Consider the following 21,727-nt stretch of genomic DNA (forward strand, 5'->3'; position numbering starts at 1 on the left):
CAAGAAACAATGGAGAGGCAGCATGCACAAAACAGTAGGGGTGGAACTGAGAACTAGCAGGTGTGTACAGATTCACTAAAGCCCTCACCCCCACTGTGCCAATGTTGTTCTCCTGTTTTATGAGTAATCCTGGAAATATTGCATAGAGTAAAATGTGCAGATGTACTTTTCTCTATAGACTTTTGCCTCATTTTCAAAGCAAAAGCGTGCACAAAACTCCACTTTGAAAATTACGCCAGCCAGGAAAACTCTGTGCTTACAGTAACATAGTAGATGATGGCAGATAAGACCTGTATGGTCCATCCAGTTTGCCCAATAAGATAAACTCACAGAGATGCCAAGTTACTCAGTTCCAGGCTGGTGACTTTGGCCTAGTCCTGGATTTTTTACCACCCCATCCTGGTGCATTATGGAACTTGCAGCACTGATTTCAATGGGCAGTGCCATGCACTACAAATCCCACAATGTTTTGTAATGTAAGGGCCAGATGCACTAAACTAAACAAGCCTTTAACGAACAAGTTTTCAACCGTGGCATGCACTAAAGGCCATTTTCCGACGACGGTAGCAGCTAACGAAAATGGAATGCAGATGAGCAATTCGTGTAGAAACCCTATTGTAACGAGATGCACTAACCTTTTCCGATTGCCTTAATGCAGGAAAAACGCCGGGAAATCTAACGAGAGGTCTGTACCTCTCGTTGGGGCTGCACGGGCTTGGAAAAATTATTAATGTAAAAAAAAACCCTAACCCTTTCCACCTTTCTTCTCCTCCTCCCCAAGCACACTTGAGCCCCCCCCCCCCCCCCCCAGCCGCATAGTCCCACCAGCTCTCCTGTTTCCCCTGCATCACTTCCCCAGCCTCACAGTCCCACCAGGCCTCCTGTTTCCCCTGCATCCCTCCCCCAGCCGCACAGTCCCACCAGCCCTCCTCTCCCCCCTGCCTCCCCCCCTCAGCCGCCCAGCCTCTCCCCTGCTACCCCCTCCCACGCCTCACCTCATGAAGTCACCCCTCTCCTGGAGCAATTCCAGATGGAGGTGATAGTACTACATGGTGAGTTTCAAAGAATTATTGTGTGCATGTTAAAGTTGTTTTGTCTTTACTGGCGCGGTCCACAGAATAGTGATAACACATAACTTTATAAACTTATCAAAATATATAACGATTATCTACAAAAATATATTGGGGGAGGGGGAATATATACACGGGGGGGCAGATATATTGCACGGTATTGAAGAGGGGTTGGATAGGGGGGAAAGGGGGGAGCAGGGGGAATGGGAGAGGTACAACTGTCTAGGGTAGGAGTGGGAGGGAAAGGCGAGCTCTTGGACAGCTTTCTAACAGTCCTTTTGTCTTTACTGGCAGGTGCCGTGGTGGACCTCACAGGGGAGGATATTGAAGACATCCCCTCTCACTACCCCTCTCATCCTCCTGCTACCCTCGACCGCAGTGTCTCCCCCATTCTCCCTGCTCCCACCCTCACCAGATCCACCTCCCCTATCCCTCCCTCTCCTACCCTAGACCGTTGTACCTCTCCCATTCCCCCTGCTCCCACCCACACCCGATCCACCTCCCCTATCCCTCCCACCCTTGTGGACTGCGCCTCGTCTCCCATCCCTCTTGCCCGTACCAGCCTGTCACCCGAGGAGCTGCAGATGCTGGCCGAGAAGTGCATATGGGAGGACAGGCACTGGAGGACCTTTCCCAAGTGCTCCTGTATCTGTCCTCCCAAGTACAGCGTCCTTGATGCCATCTCCTTCCCCTTTCCCCCCTATCCAACCCTCTTCAATACCGTGCAATATATCTGCCCCCCCCCCCATATATAGTCCCCCTCCCCCAATATATTTTTGTAGATAATTGTTATATATTTTGATACATTTATAAAGTTATCTGTTATCACTTTTCTGTGTGTTCTAGTAGTGTGATTTCCAAACTGGTTGTGTGTGTGTGTGTGGGGGGGGGGGGGGGGGAGGACAGAAATAATAGGAACTGTAGCAGTGGCGTAGCCACATGTGGGCCTGGGTGGGCCAGGGCCCACACATTTTGGACTCAGGCCCACCCAAAATTGTGACACTCTTGCTGTGGCTGGTGGGCATCCCCAAACCCTGCCAGCTGAAGATTTTCTGTCCTTGGGCAGTCCCCACTCTTCCAAATGTTGGCCAGCAGCACTTGCCTTGAACTGAGGCAGAGACTGGCCCTTCTGCACATGTTCAGTTTTCGCACAAGCAAAAGCACTGAGCATGCAAGGCCTGCCAGCAGCAGCATCAATTTGAAGCAAGTGCTGCTGGCTGCCATTTGGAAGAGTGCTGGCTGCTTGAGGAGGAGGAGGAAATCTTCAGTTGGCAGGGTTTGGGGATCCCCACTAGCTCAAGTATTTTATTTGGGGTTTGTGGGCAGGGAGGGGTGGAGAGAGGAGCAAACAGGGGGGGAGGGGATGAATTCCATGCCCACCCACCTTAGGCTCAGGCCCACCCACAATTGGCCATCTGGCTACGCCCCTGAACTGTAGTACAGGGGTGGGTGAAAGAGGAGGTATATCAAGGGGTCCTCCTACAAAGCTGCACTGAAGTGAACCACTTACAGTGTGGCCATTTCTGGAGGGAGCACTGACCAGGAGGAGAGGAGGAATAAGAAGGAGGTGGAGGAGATTTGAGGCTGCAGCTGCCCTCCTAACCCAACATCTCCTGCTTTTTTATATATCATTGTACATCTACTAACCTTTTTAGAGGTAAAGACTATTCTGTGTGTTCATGTGGTGTAATTTTTCAAAGAGGTGGTGACAGGCATTGGACAGAAAAACTTAAAACTTTAAACTGTAGTATAACTAATGAAATGTTGATGGAAAGGGTATTCACGCATTGCCTGTATATGTGCGCATATATATGACATATATATTGTGCTATAAATTACAAATTTGCTCCAGACTGTTGAAATACAAAACTCTTTATTGAACACATGCGCTTCAAAACCTGCTCATGTGCATTTTAAAATCTGTAAATACACACACAACTCTCTTCTGTCTTTCATACCCATTCACTCCTGTATCGTGTCTGCTTAGTGACTCTATAAGCGTTTAAAGTTTTATACAACTTGCTGTTTTAAATATTATTGCCCTGCACATTATATTTCACATTTTACATTCCTCAAATAAATATCACAGTGTTACACAAAATTAAAGGCAAACATCCTTTGTAATTCTGCTGTCTTTGATCAAAGACAGCAGAATTACAAAGGATGTTTGCCTTTAATTTTGTGTAACACTGTGATATTTATTTGAGGAATGTAAAATGTGAAATATAATGTGCAGTGCAATAATATTTAAAACAGCAAGTTGTATAAAACTTTAAACGCTTATAGAGTCACTAAGCAGACACGATACAGGAGTGAATGGGTATGAAAGACAGAAGAGAGTTGTGTGTGTATTTACAGATTTTAAAATGCACATGAGCAGGTTTTGAAGCGCATGTGTTCAATAAAGAGTTTTGTATTTCAACAGTCTGGAGCAAATTTGTAATTTATAACACGAAGTCTCCGGTAGTATATTTGAGTCCCTGATTGTACAATATAATATATATTGTGCGCCATCAACGAGTGCCGCACTACTGTGTGTGCTATCGCGTTTGTCTTGCACGTGACACAGACAAGCTAATCGACTTCTATTTTCACGATCCAGGTTTTCCCTGGTTGGCTGCGCATTTGCGCATATATATGACGTACGTATTGTGCGTTATAAACAAACGCCGCTCCTCGTGTTTGCCTTGCTCGTGAATTGCTACAACAAGGTAATGGATGGTGGATTTTTCCTGGCACAGTTGGACTTTTTTCCTGGTATGCAATATGCCCACGTGGCTGCCATACAGGGACAGGAGCCAAGGCAACCCATTCATGAAGACCCTGCCCACGTTGCTGCCAGGCAGGGACAGGAGGCAAGGCAACCCATTCATGAAGACCCTGCCCACGTTGCTGCCAGGCAGGGACAGGAGCCAAGGCAACCCATGCATGAAGACCCTGCCCACGTTGCTGCCAGGCAGGGACAGGAGGCAAGGCAACCCATTCATGAAGACCCTGCCCACGTTGCTGCCAGGCAGGGACAGGAGCCAAGGCAACCCATGCATGAAGACCCTGCCCATGTTGCTGCCAGGCAGGGACAGGAGCCAAGGCAACCCATTCATGAAGACCCTGCCCACGTTCGCCCTCGCCGGCTCCCCCGCCCACGTGTGTTTCGTCCACGGCTGGTTCTGGAAGACATGTCAGACAGGAAAATTGTAGATGACTACTGCTTATCCAGAACAGCTATATATGAGCTGTACCAGGAAATAAGAGATGATATCGACCCAACCACTGCTAGATCTCATGCAGTACCTGGCCTGGTAAAGCTGCTGACTGTTCTGCAGTTCTTTGCCACAGGGACATTCCAGCATGTTTTAGGGGGTAACAGCGGCGTGGACCAGGCTACTGTTTCAAGACATCTAGCCCAGGTACTACTCTTAATTTTGCAAAACCCTCTCCCCATCTCTGCGCTCCACCATGTCTCTGCCCTCCTCCACCTTTGTTACACCCCCTTCTTATATCTTTACTGTATAAAACTGCATGACCAATGCACACCTTTGCTCTATGTTTCAGGTTCTGCGCGCCCTGAAAAAAATGTGTTCGCAAACACATTGCTTTTCCCACAGGGAAGTGGAGCGGAGGAGGATCAAGCAGGACTTCTACAAGATTGCTGGCATGCCCAATGTCCTGGGAGCTATTGACTGCACACATGTTGCCTTCACCCCGCCTGTGGATCAAGAAATGCAGTACCGTAACCGCAAGATGGGGTACTCGCTGAATGTGCAAGCGGTGTGCGATGCAAACCTTAGGATCCTGGATGTTGTGACACATTATCCAGGGAGCTGCCATGACTCCTACATCTTGTCTAACAGTGCGCTGGGAAAGAAGTTTGCAGAGGGGCAATTTCAAAATGGGTGGCTTCTTGGTAAGTGTTTTCCATTTTCTTAACAGATATGGCAGTGGTTCTGGAGGATACTATTGCTATGGGCATTATTATTAAATGGGCAGGTTGCTAGGTCTACTGACCTCTTCCACCTTCGGGCCAGGAAAGAGCCCCCTCTTTCCTGGCCCGAAGGCGGAAAAGGTCACAAGACCACCAGGGCACTAGTAAGTAAGGAGAGGGGAGGCTAGTAATCTGCCCGTTTGTCCAGAAATCCGGACAAACGTGCAGATTGGCAAAAGCCGCCTGGTTGCCCGGAGATGCCCTCAAAAAGAGGACGTCAGGGTAAATCTGGACATATGGTAACCCTAACTGTTATGTGCTGATAGCAATGTATTGTTGTCTTCCTGCAGGGGATGCCGAATATGGATCTAAAACATGGCTACTGACCCCGCTCGCAATGCCCCAGTCAGATGCTGAGAAGCGCTACAACGAGTCACACATGTCAACTAGATGTACAATTGAGCGTACTTTTGGGGTACTGAAGAGCAGGTTTCGCTGCTTGCACATTTCTGGTGGATCCCTGCAATATTCCCCAGAAAAGGTTGCTGATATAGTGCTTGTATGTTGCATGCTTCATAACATCGCACTGAAGCATCACCTCGACATCGAGACTGTAGTCATTCCAGAAGAGGACATAACCCCCTTGGACAGAGGATCGGATGCAAGCAGGGGAAATACTATGCGCCGGCAGCTCATCCAGGAATACTTTTCCACACCTCCTCAGCCTTTGTAGCCACGTACCACTTATATGACTTACCAATAGAAGGCATATATGCAGAGCTGTCAAGTTACCCGTTCAAGGAGGGAGACATTTTGGCCAGAGCAGGATTTCTGCCAACCTCATCCTTGTGCATTATAGGACCTGCAGCAATGATTCCAATGGATACAATCATGGACAACAAGTCCCACATTGCTTTTGGCTGTAAGTTAAAAACAGACACAAATCCTCCCTCCTGGAATGGGGAACTTGTCAGCGCTGTATATGCATAGCTCCATGTAAACCACAGCTGATATGTAATTCATCACAAAAGACAATACAATCTGTATGAGTCATTTCCAGATGTCGAATCACAATGTTTTGGTTAACGTTGCAGCAATATTTGGAACTACACCCCACTAGTTAGCCATGTGAACTTAATATTATGATCCCTTTCCCCTTTCTTCTCTTCTTGATTTTACCCTCTGTCCCTTCATTTTCATATGCAAGTTATTACCTATTTTATTAGTTATATGTTTAATTAGTTTTATATTTCATTTCTATTGGCTATATGTTTGTTATCATATTGTTCATCTTGTGGAATGAGAGTTTTATGATATCTCGTAATTTATTTGCATGGATGCTTTATTGAAACTAATAAAAATAATACAAAACAAGTGTTCAGAACAAATAACTTAATAAATAACTAACGTTAACAATAACTTAATCATGCTTTGATATATTAAATAACTTATGTATGCATAAAATATTTTACAATAACTGGAAGAAATGCATCGATAAGCAGCCAAACATTGCATTTCAAGACGTCTCACTAGCACCGTCACACTGGATCCTGTTGTTTCACTGCACCTTTGAAACAGAAAAAAGAAAAGTTGAGAATGCACATGTATCACTGAGTTGTTTGGGGGAGGGGGGAACAGCGACATTGCACAGGTGGTATTAGGGGCTGGGAGGAAGCAACAGAAATAAAACTTTTTATATTTAACATTTACTTGTTCACAAAGATGAACAACCCCTTAAAATAGGAGGCAAGAAAGGGTGAACAAATGTAAAAAAACAAATCAATGCATTCCTCAACATTTTTTTGGAGTATATCTGCCTATGAAACTTACTATCGAGAGACAGGCTGCCACACAGGGGAGGTACAGGAGGGTGTTCTGGTGTTCTGTGGCTGCAAGGAAACAACAGAAATAAAACTTTTTATGTTGAACATGTACTTGTTTACAAAGGTGAGAGCAAACCCTTAAAATAGGAGGCAGAAAAGGGTGAACAAATGTAAAAAACAAAAAAATGCATTCCTTAACATTGTTTTTAGTCTGTCAATGAAACTTACTATTGAGAGAGAGGCTGCCACACAGGGGAGGTACAGGAGGGTGTTCTGGTGTTCTGTGGTCCTGCCCGTGGTGTTTTGTGGTCCTGCCTGTGATTAGAAAAAAAAAAGGAAAGTTTGAAATTTACATAACTCTGCATTGAAGAATATAAACTATCAAGACAGGTGCACGGGACACACAATCACACGAGATACTTGCTCAGAAAAGGAGGCCCGGGAGACCATGGTTTGCACTGCGGAGGCTGGAAGAAAAAAAAAAACATTTGCGGTCTCACAACATCTGGGGGGATAGTGAGGAGAACGCACAGTGTGCCACTGATGAAATAAAGAACAGGTATTAACAGAAGAAGCACCTGAGATTACTACGTACTTTGAAGAGGAGGAGTCCAGGAATAAACACCATGAGTGATGGGAGACAAGGAAGGGAGCGTGGGAAGTACACTTGTCGCCGAGGTTGTAGGAAAAAAAAACACGGTAGGTTTTAGTACATACATCTGGAGGATTGAACAAACAAGTCTGGACACCACTAGCACCTGAGATACTATACTTACTTGGACGAGTATCGCTGGTAGTCCAGGGCTGGCCTGGCGTCCAGGCTGTAATAATGTAGGGGAAAAAAGAACACACACATTAGACGAACACATGATAACAGAGGGGATATAGAATATGTGACTGTGGAAAAGATATATGGAGGGAATACATAAGGAGAATATACCATTTGCAGTGCGGGAACTGCAAGCGGAGTCATCCCGCAATAGCTCACGCTGCTCCCCCCTGATCTCCTGACGGAGATCCAGAAACATCTGCTGTTGCTGCTGGGAAGACGCTCTCATCAGATTGCACAGGTCACTCAAATGGGCGTTGGTCTGCTCCAATTGGGCGTTGGTGTTCTCCACCACATTCTGCACCTGCGTACTGTGAGCACTCTGGAGGGCTGGTGCGAGGGAAAGGGGATAGTGGGTCTTTCAGCCGGCATCATCCCCGTTCATTCAGCCCAGCTAGGAGAACAGGGCGCCCTCTAGGGATCAAACGGCCAGGGAAAGCTGTAATACAGGAGAAAAACTACACTTCCCAGAAGCCAGTGCAGGGTCAGCTGAACTCCCAGGAGGGGGAGGGTGGAGTGACTGATTGGGAGATGAGGTCTGATCCTGGAGATGGGGAACAGCTGGTGGAGCTTGGGGAGGAGGAGATGGAGTGGAATAAAGAGGAGGTAGAAGGAGAAGGTAAGGAGGAGTGCATGGAGGTTGGAGGGTTTGCTCAAACTTCCTCAGGAAAGGTAAAGGCTTTGGTGGCGGGAGTGTGGCCCAAGCTGGGCATACTTGGAGAGGATAAGATAATCCAGTGGGGAAGCCACTGGTGGAAGAAGCTAACCCATAAACTATCTAAGGGTAGAAGATAGTGCTGATGAGGGGAGGCTACAATGGGGAGCAAGACAAAGGTTTGCTGGGTGTGATATTCTGAGTTAAGATTGGACTGTGTAATAAGCTGAATGTGGAAAAACTGAACTGACTCTTGCATTCTTGATGAAGAAACTGCTTGAAGATTAAGCTGTATTAAAAGATGCTGAGAGAATAAAGACCTGTGGTTTTCAAGAACTATAAGACTGCTGGAGTTTTGTGTGTCCCAGTCGTGAGCTGATCCTGGTTGCAGGTCAGCTGGGCAGCAGTTAAACTAGGACAAGCAGTGCAGCAAGGCCGTGGTTGCAGCTCGTACCGGGGAAAAGCTAGCCAAGCTAAGCAGGGTCGACCCCGGCTCTCACCTGGAAGGGTGACCTGGTTACAGTACATATGGCAGTTCTGGAATGCTGGACACGCTCTGCCACTTTTTCAAGCAGTGTGTTTATCCCCTCATTCCACTTGCCCTCATCTCCCACAACTGGCGACAAGCCTGCCATTCCTCCATAGGGGTTCTACGAGGACGGTCCATGGGCAACTGCATAGCAGAAGACAGGGGGGTGACATGACCATTGAAGGGGGTTGTGACATCCACGAGGTCAAGTGTCACAGTTTCCTCATCCTCCCCATCCTCTCCTCCCTGTGTAGGCATCATCAACCATACACCTACCAAATAGAAAGGCAAGTACTTTAACACAGGAACACATACACACAAACAACGCCAATGTCCTATCTCTCAGCAACACACGATAACACGTCTGTACTCACGTGGTTCTTGTTCTTCAAGTTGTGTGGCACATGGTGTTGCAGGCCCTGGTGACCAAGTGGAAGTGCCCACAACCGGATGTACACCTACCCCCCCTCCCCCCCCAAAAAAAAGAGACCAGCCTGTTAACAAACATTTGCTGAGCCCATGGTACGACCGGAACTCGAATATTGTGTTCAATTCTGGTCGCCGCCTCTCCAAAAAAATATAGTGGAATTAGAAAATGTGCAGAGAAGGACAACAAAAATGATATAAAGGGGATGGGAAGACTCCCCTATGAGAGAAGGCTAAAGCGGCTAGGGCTGTTCAGGTTGGAGCAAAGGCGGCTGAGGGGGGACCGTACAGCACTGCGTAAGTCTGGTAGTGCTTTAGAAATGTTAAATAGTGCGCTGAAGCAGTACAAAATGTCTGCACTTGTTACGGATATTTGCCAGCTATTTGTGACATGGATTGGCCAGAGGATGCTGGGCAGTCCCTGCCTGTGAGGATTGAACAAACAAGTATGGACACAACTAGCACCCGAGATACTATACTTACTTGGAAGAGCATCACTGGTAGTCCAGGAAGGGGCAGAGGTGGGCTGGCTTGTACTTGGCAGAGCATCGCTGGTAGTACAGGAAGGGGCAGAGGGGGGCTGGCTTGTCGTCCAGGCTGTAATACAGGGAACAAAAGAACACACGCATGGAAACAGGATGCTGGGCTCGGTGGACCTTGGTCTTTCCCAGTATGGCAATAGTTATGCACTTATGTCCCTTCCAGCACCCCCACAGCACATCACAGTACTCACCACCTTCTGTGTCCTCAGATGTGGGACCTGACAATCTGGAATCTTCCAGATGTTCACCTAGAAACGTAGACAGAAACGAGGTTGACCCAAAACCATCCACAACGAAAGTTCTTACCCACACACACCCCATTGTCTGCGCAACGCTAAACAAACTCACCTTCCATACCACCAATGGCATCCTCCGACGTGTCGTCACCAGTAGAAAGTCCGACCACCTGCGCACAACCAAGGGTGGCCAACACAGCCTCGTCCAGGGGAGTCGGCTCCACGGTACATGGAGGGCCACCCCCTGTACCCTTTCCATGTTTCCACTTCTTCCGTGCCTTGGCTTTCACCATACCCCTGAAGTCGTGCCAACGGTGTTTACACTGCTCTACAGTGCGCATCCGCGCACCGAGAGCATTCACCTCATCCACAATCTTCCTCCATATCTTGTACTTTTGTCCAAGCGAGAACCTGGACTTTTTAAAAAGCCGTCCAAATTCATCGCATACACCGCGAACCAACACTTGTAGCTCGTCTCCGGAAATTTCGGAGCACGCTTCCGCTTACCATTGACATGAGTGCCCTCACTGCCAACTGTCTCCTCATCCTCCTCACGCCAAGAAACGTTATCCTCCATTGCTTCCAGAGAAATAAAATGGAGATGTTAACATCTTGAAAATGCACACTTATCAACCTGCCATCACCCCGCCAAAAGCTGATCTGTACGCTGTAAACGGCACTTATAAAAATGAAAACTGGCCAGCAGAAAGGTAAAAAAAAGTGGCACACACCTTAAAAAAAAAAAATGGCGAAGTACACAACAGGAAAATGGCACCAAATCACATTTTACCCGATTCATAAGCTCATCGGAACGTCTTACTTACCTATGAACACTTTTTATGAAACAAAAAGGGTGTGAAACAACATGGCACACACCACACACCTTGAAAAGAATAAAATGGAGATGTTAACAACAAGAAAATGGCAGCAAAATCACAATTTACAACATTCATACGCTCATGGGAATGTCTTACCTACCTATGAACGCGTTTTTGAAAACAGAAAGGAAGAAACAACGTGGCACACACGATGGAAAATTGCAAGCAGAAAAACCAATGGAAAATCAAGCTGGAGGCAGTACTCGCCAGTAGCCCTGTGATCGCAAAACCAAACAGTGCAGCGACGCGATTCTTACATGCCGTGGACGCACGTCTATGAGGTCATATGTGCACATGCGCATATTAGCCACGCTGATACCGTGTGCTTTCCGAATGAATCTGTGCGCATGCGTTTCCTACTCCGCTACGGGGGATTGCACCAGATTAGCAAAACTTTCATGCATCCGACTTTTGAATACCGCACTGAACATTTCTGAGGTGTTTTTTTTAGTGCATTCTTCGTTTTTTCAAATTCGGTAAGTTCTAAACGTGACTTTTACATTTTTGATTCTTTTACGTTTGGTTGATGCATCTTGCCCTAAGTTCCAATTTTAATAACATCCCCAAGTGTCTAATGATGTGGTAAAATCTCCTCCTCCTCCCCCCCCCCCACCCCAATTCAGCAATTTTTAGAACACCAATCACTGTGGGGGGGTTTGCACTGATATTCAATGGCAGGCCATGCCCAGATACCATCATTGAATATCTGGGTATAAAATGGCCACTGACAAACCAGGTAGCAGTGACATTCAAACTGGGATTTGGATAGCTGCTTGGATAAATTTAAGACGGCCTTTTTGTTTCCCTAACTTTATCCAGATAGTTACCCAGTGAGCATCTCACCATTCACTATGAAAAATCCTAGTTCTGCCTTAGCTCCATTCCAGCATTATCCAGATTACACCAGGTCAGTCAGAGGCAATTATCAGTAAATTAGCCTTTGACCCCAGTAAGCAGCATGTATCTGGGTTGGAGCCACTCCTGCCTGGATACAGGTCACTGAACATTGACACCATAATTTTGTGTCTTGATGTTTTACTTACTTACTTATAGCCCGCAAATACCTACATAGCTCAATGCAAGTCATATAAAAAAAGAACTGGGAATATCCCAGGAAATACAGAATAGTACTAACAAGGAATTGCATTAAATATTGTGTTTACAAAATAATTAACCAAATTAACCAATTAAACAAAGAGATTTGAACTGTCCCATCTCAATGACAAATAATCTGTTAAACATCTAATTTCTTCTGTAAGAGAACTCTAAATAGAAACCATTGATAAATGAGGAATTAACATGTTTAAGTGATTTAATCAGGGCCGTGCCTAGGGTCTCTGGCGCCCCCCTGCAGACTATCAGTTGGCGCCCCCCCCCCCCCGTGAAAATGATCACGCCCCCCCCCCCCCCCCGGTGAAAATGATCGCTCACCACTTGCCACACTGACAGGAATTGTCAGCAATATTCTTAGAAACAAATTGCTATACATTGCACAATAAGATAGCAGATGTAAATTCTCAAAGTGGACATATTCCAAACGCTAAAATGAAAATAAAATGATTTTTTTCTACCTTTGTTGTCTGGTGACTTTCTTTTTCCGATTATGCTGGCCCAGTATCTGAGTCTGCTGCTATCTGTCCTCTTAACTCCATTCCAGGGCTTCCTTTCCATTTATTTCTTTACTTTCCTCCTTTCTTCTTCATTTCTTGCTGTATATCCATTTCCAGCAATTTCTTCTCTCTCCCTGGGTCCTGCCCTCCCATCCATGTCCATTCTTGTCCCTCTCTGCCCTTCCCTCCTCCATCCATAGCCAGCAATCCTCCTCTCTCCCCTCCCCTCCATTTCCAGCAATTTGTCCTCTCCCTGGGCCCCCATGTCCATCCTTGTCCCTCTCTGCCCTTCCCTCCTCCATCCATAGCCAGCAATCCTCCTCTCTCCCCTCCCCTCCATTTCCAGCAAATTGTACTCTCCCTGGGCCCCCATGTCCATCCTTGTCCCTCTCTGCCCTTCCCTCCTCCATCCATAGCTAGCAATCCTCCTCTCTCCCCTCCCCTTCCAGCAATTTGTCCTCTCCCTGGGCCCTGCTGCTGCCCTCCCATCCATGCCTCTCTGCCCTCCCATCCATGCCTGCCATAGGCGGTCGGTGGCCCAACTGTTTGGGGAGGCTAAAGGGGGCGGGGTTAGGGGTGGGCCAGGGGCGGAGCTTACCTCCATAAGTGTTTGACAACACACAGAAAAAAAATAAGTAAAAATAAAAGTCACAGTTAATACCTTTTATTAAATTTAGATATTAGATATGTATCATATGTCAAAGAATAAAGTGGTTGCTCAAAGCATATACTAAACACAATCGCTCAACTGCAAAACACTATGCACAACTTTGTGCAAAAACACACTCAGAACCTTACTGTACCATAAATATTACACTGGGAAGACCCTAATACACCAATATACCACCATACGGAACATGCAGACTGTCAACAATATGAAACAAGGGATCATAATATCATGATACGTGTAGAGCCAAAAAACACCCTTTTAGGGTGGCTAGTGTTCACAATGAGCTCCTTTTATTAACGACCATATGTAGATCCTTCAAGAGGTAGTGTGTCATGATTTACGCTGTACACCCTTTCTGGTGTTTTGGTGCCACCTCAGTAAGGCCAACACACAATCTCTCCACTGCAAAACACTATATACAAACTTGTGCAAAACACACTCATAGCCTTACCAAACCATAACAGCACAAATTCCAAGGACAGGACGAGCTACAACCTTTATGTGTGGAAAGGCAGCACTATAATTACACCGGGCTCTAAAACACCAGTACACAACCTAGTGAAACCAAAATAAAACAAAAAGGGCTGCAAATACTTCACGCTAGCAGAATACTGCATCTTGATCACACATGAAAAACACATGGCTTAACAGATATGAAGGCAAAATACAAGAAGTCGGACTCAGCATGCAGCAATACTAGAAACATTGAAACTTACATGCAAAATATCACAGATGTACATTTCCAAAAGCTGACATATTCCAATTAATACATTTTGAATAAAAAATGTTTTCTACCTTTGCTGTCAGAGCATTTAGTTTTTCTATTAGCTTTGGTCCCAGTGTCTTCTTTCCATTTGATATTTTTTTCTCTCACCATGTCCACCATCTTTCTGTGTCCTTATGCGTCCTGTCTACCACCCTATCCTTTCTCCAGTTTCAACATCTGCCCTCAAAGTGTTCCAATCCAGCCTTTAAATTCAGCAATTTCCCCTCCATCCATATAAAGCATTTATCCTCACTCCCCTCCCCTCCATCCATGTGCATCTACAACCTTTGTCTTCTCTCCCCTCCATCCATGTCCAGCATTTCTCCTCTCTCCCTTCCACTCCATCCTTGTGCATCTCCTTCCTTTATCTTTCCTTCCCCCCCCATCCTTGTCCAACATTTCTCCTCTCTTCCCTGCCCTCCACTCCATCCATGTCTAGCATTTCTCCTCTCTTCCCTCCCCTCCATCCATGTGCATCTCCTTCCTGACGTCCCTCCCCTCCATCCATCCATGTCCAACAACTCTCCATTCTCCCCTTCCCTCTCCTCCATCCATCTCCAGAAAATTTCCTCTCTCCCCTGTCCCCATTCATCCATCCATGTCCAGAATTCTCCTCTCTCCCTTGCCCTCCCCTCCATCCATCCATCCATGTCCAGGAACTCTCCGTTCTCCCCTGCCCTCTCCTCCATCTATCTCCAGATAATTTCCTCTCTCCCCTGTCCCCTCGATCTATGCCCAGCAATTCTCCTCTCTTCCCTGCCCTCCCCTCCATCCATGTCAGCAATTCTCTCCCCTGCTCTGCCCTCTCCCCTCCTGTCCAGTGATTTCTTCTCTCTCCCTGCCCTGCATCCATACATGGCCAACAATTCTCCTCTCCCCTGCCCTCCCCCCTACATGTGGCAGGCTGCAGCATTTTTGCGAGGCAGCTCTGGCTCTCCCTCCTTCCTTCCTTGGTTCCCGCTCTAGCTCCCCGATCTGCAGCCCCCCCCCCCCCCCCCGCGTGTTTTAACCTTACTCTCCGACGTGGCAGCGATGTCAATCAATGAAGAATGCACAACAGACTCGCTTCCAGCTTCTCTCTTCACACAGTGTCCCGCCCTCGCGGGAACAGGAAATGCATCATCGCTGACGCTGAAGGCGGGACACTGTGTGAAGAGAGAAGCTGGAAACGAGTCTGTTGTGCATTCTTCATTGATTGACATCGCTGCCACGTCGGAGAGTAAAGGTTAAAACACGCGGGGGGGGGGGGGGGGCTGCTGATCGGGGAGCCAGAGCGGGAACCAAGGAAGGAAGGAGGGAGAGCCCGAGCTGCCTCGCAAAAGTGCTACGCTTGTGAGGGCAGCAGGGAAGTCCGAAGTCCACGATTGGGCTGGGGCGCCGGGGCGAGGGTAAGCACCGCGGCGGCGCCCTCCAGAGGTGCGCGCCCCCCTGCGGCGCTTACCTCGCTTACCGCATCGGCACGGCCCTGGATTTAATCTCTTTAGTAGTAGGGACATTTAATCTAATCTGATACCTGAGACAATACTGCAAATTGCCATGCAATACTGAGACAGCAGCCAACTAAGAATCAGATGCACAAAGGTTACCCTGGCTGCAACATTTGCTTTAGATTAGCTGTAACCAGTCTAAAGCAAAGGTTATGTACTAGTGTGTAATGCAGAAAGGAACATTGCATGAATCTAACCATTTGCCATAGCAGCTACAGAGAATCCTATGCAAATATATTACAATGAGCTAATTAGTATTATAATGAGCATTCCATATAATACACAGAAAGGAGCACATGCATTTAATGGACTAGATTTTATGGCATGGTTGACCCATCCAATTCCCTTCTTTCTTCAGCATCTTTCTGCCTTTGGATCAACCCCCCCTCCCCCTCCCGTGCACAGAGCTCTCTCTTCCAAAGTAGTGGAAACCATTATAAAGAATAAAATTACAGTATACTTAGACAAACATGGTTTAATGGAACAGAGTCAGCATAGATGCAGCTATGGGAGGTCTTGCCTCACCAATTTGCTTTATTTCGTTGAAGGCGTGAATAGGCATATGCATAAAGGTGAGCCAGTTGAAGTAGTGTATCTAGATTTTCAGGCTTTTGACAAAGTACCTCATGAGAGATTCCTGAGAAAATTAAGGAGTCATGGGATAGGAGGCAAGGGTCTGTTGTGGATTGGGACAGAAAACAGAGGCTACGGTTAAATGGCCATTTTCTCAGTGGGGGAGGGTGATTAATGGAGTGCCGCAGGGATTTGTATTGGGACCGGTACTATTTAACATATTTATAAATTATCTGGAAATTGGAATGAGTGAGGTGAATAAATTTGCGATGGCATGAAACTATTCAAGGTTGTTAAAACACGTGTGGACTGTGGAAAAATTGCAAGAAGACCTTAGAAAATTCAAAGACTGGGCATCCAAATGGCAGATGAAATTTAATGTGGACCTTAGGAAATTCGAAGATGAAGCATCCAAATGATATGAAATTTAATGTGGACAAATGCAAAGTGATGCACATTGCGAAGAATAATCTGAATCATGGTTACCTGATGCTAGGGCCCACTTTGGGAGTCAGCACTCAAGAAAAAGACCTAGGTGTCATTGTAGACAATACGTTGGCGGAGCAGGTTGGGGGAAGAGGGGTTGGTGGTAGGTTACTGACGTCAGACAGGGGCAGGCGCAGGAGGAGAGAGACGCGCGACCGAAGCTGGGCGAAGGCAGGCATCAGCTTTCTTCTTGCCCGTGCAGCGCCTTCGGACAGAGGAGAGAGGCGCTGCACGGGCCCGGTAAGAGGGAGGGGGGCCCGATGGAGGAGGGGAATGGCGGCGACGACCCCAAGAGGGGGCGGGGCACAGGGCGGAGGATGTCGGGAGGCGGAGCTGAGGGGAGACAGAGTAGTGAGGAAGGGAGGGGGGCCGGGGCTGCTAGAATTTTGCTTTTTCAGGGGGGGGGAGCGGCGGAAAGTGGGGAGCAGCGGGGGGGGGGGCAAGGCCATCCATACAGGATGCTCCTGATGAGCGCCCTTGCCCCCTCCCGATCCTTTTTTTATTTTTTTATTTGATGTGTTTTCTGACGTCCTTTGGACCAATCACAGCGCTTTTAGCTCTGCTAATGCGCTGGGATTGGCTCAAAGTTTGTTTATTTTTTCACTTAATGATTTTTCCTGGCACAGAGCTGTCCTAACGAGAGGTCCAGACCTCTCATTAGATTTCCTGCCTTTTTCCTGCGTAAAGGCAATCGGAAAAGGTTAGTGCATGTCGTTTCAATGGGGTTTTCACACTAATTGCTCATCTCCATTCTGTTTTCGTTAGCTGCTGGCTTCCTCGGTAAAAGCCCTTTGATGCATGCAACGGATCAAATTTTCCTCGTTGGAGGGTCATTAAAGGCTCATTTAGCTTTAGTGCATCTGCCTCTATGTTCCTTCCAACACTCTGCTGATTAAGGACCTTCCAAGTGCATGCACAATAAAACAATTAAAATTATTAGCACTACATCTAAGAGACTGGTCTCCCCACCCCCACAGGCAGCCACAGGAGCTCCTTTGTCCCAAAGATGAAAATGAGCTGTTTGTGAGTGCAGGAGCTCTTCCTGGCTGGAGATCCTGTTCTCACATGTGCTAGGCCTTCCAGCAGTCACTGCACAAAGGTCACCATTAAATTTCTGAGCAGCTCATTTGAATGCCATCCCCTTTGTGCATTGGTCCCTGTTTGCAACTCAGTAAACAGACCCGTGGCTGCTGGATTTAACAGTGACTTTTGTGCATCAGCGCCTAAATCAGGGGCATAGCTACGGGTGCCACCCAATTTTGGCCCTGGCCCACCCACCCAAGCACACACACAAATGCAGCAGCCTAGCGTGATGGCAGATGGGCAGAGATGGCACCCGCGGCGCTCTGGCAGCTGATCTGTAGTCTCCAAGCGCCGATTTTGGCTCAGGCCCGCCCACCACCCAAGCGCACACACACACTGCATGCAGCAGCCTAGCTGCCCTAGCATACGTCATCGTCGTGGGTACCCGCGCTCAGCCTCAGACATCAGCCCCCCTTAGACTAGAGAGAGGCAAAGTGGCAGTCGGCTCAGCGCTGAATGCACTTGCAGTGCGTCGTGGTTGTTGTTTGTTCGCAACTTCGCATCCATCCTAGCGGGCGGTAGCGGTATGACTCAGATCGTGCCTCAGCCTCGCTCTCATCTTGTTCCGTTCCGTCGTCCGCTCGCTCGTGGCGTCTGAGGAGGAGGGCACAAAGCAGGCTAAAAAAATAGATGCTGCACATGGCCACATGCACGCACCGCTGGGTTGTGCCAGCATCTGCCTGGCCCTGCCCTCCCTGGAAATGTGGGAAATTGAATTGAAAGAAACAGAAAGGTCTAGAATCGACTCGAGTTCCTGTCTGGGCCCCAGGACAGGTAACTTTACTGCCAAGCAGCAGCAGCTGCCAGCCCAGCCCAGCAGCAGGTAATAAAATTGTAAATGCTTTTTGGGTTTTTTAACATCATCATGCTGTTGTTGGATGTATTATTATTTGTTACATTTGTATCCCACATTTTCCCACCTTTTTGCAGGCTCAATGTGGCTTACATGTAACTGTTAATGGCGTTAACCGATTCCGGTCTGAGCAAATGAATGAATACAAAGTGATACTGTTGTAGAATGAGGTACATGTATGGTAGGTACAATGGGGGGAACTTAGAGAGGGAAGGGGAGAAGAAGAGTCAGGTAATGTCTGTTACGGTCTTTGGTTACATTGTGTTGCAAGTGTTAGGTATTTTTATGTTGGGTCAGTGGGGTATGCTCTTCTGAACAGGTCTGTCTTTAGTGCTTTCCGAAAATATATCTATCTATCTATCTATCTATCTATCTATCTATCTATCTATCTATCTATAGTGCCCACCCATATTAGCTCTGGGCCCACCCAAAATGTCAGGTCTGGCTACGCCACTGGCCTAAATATATAGGAGCTATCCAATAAAGTATTTTAAAGGCCATCATACAGATCTTACATTTCCAATTTATTCAATTGGAAGCCAATGCAAACGGACAGAAAAGGAAGTCACTTTATCAAACTTTCTAGCAGAAAAAATGAGCCCAGCAGCCGTGTTCTGGGTAGTCTGAAGTCTTTTAAACAAAGCTTTTGAACAACCTACATAAACACTATTGCTGTAATCCCAATGCCTGAATTATCTTAATAAACCTAGGTAGATCGAAATATCTTCTAACAGAACGCAATTTCTTCATTAAAAGGAAAGATCTTTTAAACAACATGTTTACCTGATCATCCATTGATAAGAGATTATCTCTTGGACTCCTAAAATACGTGCTGTGGATTCTGTAGTGGTCCTTGTCTAATTGAAAAGATAAATTAGTCCAAGGATGATAAACAGGGGTTACCAGTAAAAATGTAGGGGACCTTTAACTAAGCAATGCTTCCTGCACACAGGGCTGCCGAGGGGGGGGGGCACTGGGGACAAATTCCCAGGGCCCGGGCCTCCAAGGGGGGCCCGGCGCTGCAGTCCCACCTGCCCCTCCATTCAAATCACAGCACCTCACCTCGGTCCGTGTGAAGCGCAGCAGCAGCAGTCTGCAGATCGCCTCCCTTCGGGCCTTCCCTCCCTGTGTCCTGCTCTCGTCTGATGAAACTTCCATGAGGGGGGACACAGGGAGGGAAGGCCCGAAGGGAGGTTATCTGCCGCTGCTGTGCTTTCACATGGAGCGAGGTGAGGCACTGTGATTTGAATGCAGGGGGCCCAGCCCGGTGGCAGATGGAGAGGGGGCAGCGGCGATGACCTCAGGGGGGCAGCAGCAGCGGTGCCCTAGGGGCGGCTTTGCCCCGGGCCCGGCCCAGTCTCTCGGTGGCCCTGCCTGCACACCAAAATGAACTACCAGAGGGCACGCTGAGGTGCCCTGCATTAGTTCAGTCTTCTGTGTATGCTTCCCCAGTGCTAAAAATACTTTGTATTTTTTAGCACCGGGAGCATGTTTGGGGGGGGGGGGGGGGGGCGGAAAGTAGGTGTGCCCAGTGCTAATCAGTTAGTGCAGCTACACTGCTGTATGCCAACCAATTAGCACATAGGTAGCATGTAAACCCTTTCTACTTACAAAATAGGTGTTGGTAAGGCTTACATGTTAATGGCCACGTGCTAATTTCGAAATTAGTGCCTGGCCATTAAGAGAAAAAAATGGAAATTTGACCATTTTACAGTCATGCTAAAACTTGTGTTAAATATAGCACTCTTATCACCTTGAGGGGAGGGAAGCAGAATTCGGGCCTATTTGTGAAAACTCTGCAATGAATGCCATCCTAATTGTCAGTTAAAAAGTAAGAGAGAAAATTTTAGTCATTGTTATATGGCTTCATTAGCATTTGACAAAAATCTTAACAAAAGACTTGGTTTTAGGTATAGTTTTCAAATCTCATGAAAGTAGGTCGGATATTTATCTGGCCTGGCCGGTGTATAAAGTTATACGCTGACACCAGTGCTGCAGTTTGGCATTTGAGTTCATGGTTGGTCAATCTTCTTTCTCGTGCTTTCCTTTTCTCTGCCGCCTTCTACTCTCCTTTACATGGTCTTTCCCTACTGTCCTCTGCTTGCTAGCTCTATAGTTCTATTCTCCTGCCATGCCTTCCTATCTCTTACACAGACTCTCTGTTGGTGTGTAGCTGTGTGTCGAGTTTTACTCCATCCACAAGAAAATACATTTCCAAACATTTTGCATTCAGTCTTTTAAAAGCTGCAAAAAGCATTATTAGGTGATTTGACAGAAACAGATTTATTTAAATGTGGAACATAGAAGGTTGGCTTGTATTGATGCAATACTACTGCTACAAGTGACAGAGGAGAACCAGGGAAGCCTGGGTTCAAAGCCCACTGCCACCCTTCAAGATTTCAGGCAAGTCATTTAACTCCCTATTGCATATGGAATTAATTTAGATTGTGAGCCCTCCAAGGACATACTGAATGTAATTTGCCTTGAGCTACAATTGAAAAAAGGTGTGAGCTAAATCCTGAGTGATAAGGTCAGATACAGACAGTAAAGCATACAATAGTTGTCAAAAATAAAAGATACATTTTAGAATAATCAAATCTAGGTCAGAATTATTGTTTCAAAAGCATTGTTCCCTCTAAGCTGAATCGGAGTCCTCCACCTACAGTCCTGCCAGTGGGGGATGCTGTTTCACTATCACATTTTCAATAGCGAGGGACAGGCAAGCTCTGCAGGACTCCGGGGAACCTGCCTGTCCTCGAAATTGAAAACACAACATTGAATCACCACCCCCTACTGGCAACACTGCAGTTGGAGGAGTCCCACTTAGCTTAGAGCAGGGGTAGGCAACTCCGGTCCTCGAGACCCGCAGGCAGGTCAGGTTTTCATTGGGTTACCATTTTGTGTCCTCCGAAAAAGAGGACACATGTCACGACCCCTACCCCGCCCATGCCCCGCCCCCACCACGCCCCTTTCAGGTCCTCGTTCCGCCCCCTATTCCCCGCCCCCCCATCACATACCCCCCCCCGCGCCACATACCCCCCCTCACTTACTATCTAGCCCTGGTGGTCTAGTGGCGTCTTCTCTTCGGGGCAGGAAAGAGCCCCCTCTTTCCTGCCCGGAGCGCTGCTTGCCCTTGCCTGCTGCATCCTCCTCGGTTTGGCTGGGGATTCAAAATGGCCGCCGAGAGTTGAAGCAGCCTCACGAGACTTCAACTCTCGGCGGCCATTTTGAATACCCAGCCAGACCGAGAAGGATGATGGACAAGGGAGGCAGTGCTCCGGGCAGGAAA

The sequence above is a fragment of the Microcaecilia unicolor genome, chromosome 3 (assembly GCF_901765095.1).
Source record: "Microcaecilia unicolor chromosome 3, aMicUni1.1, whole genome shotgun sequence".
NCBI classification, from domain to species: domain Eukaryota; kingdom Metazoa; phylum Chordata; class Amphibia; order Gymnophiona; family Siphonopidae; genus Microcaecilia; species Microcaecilia unicolor.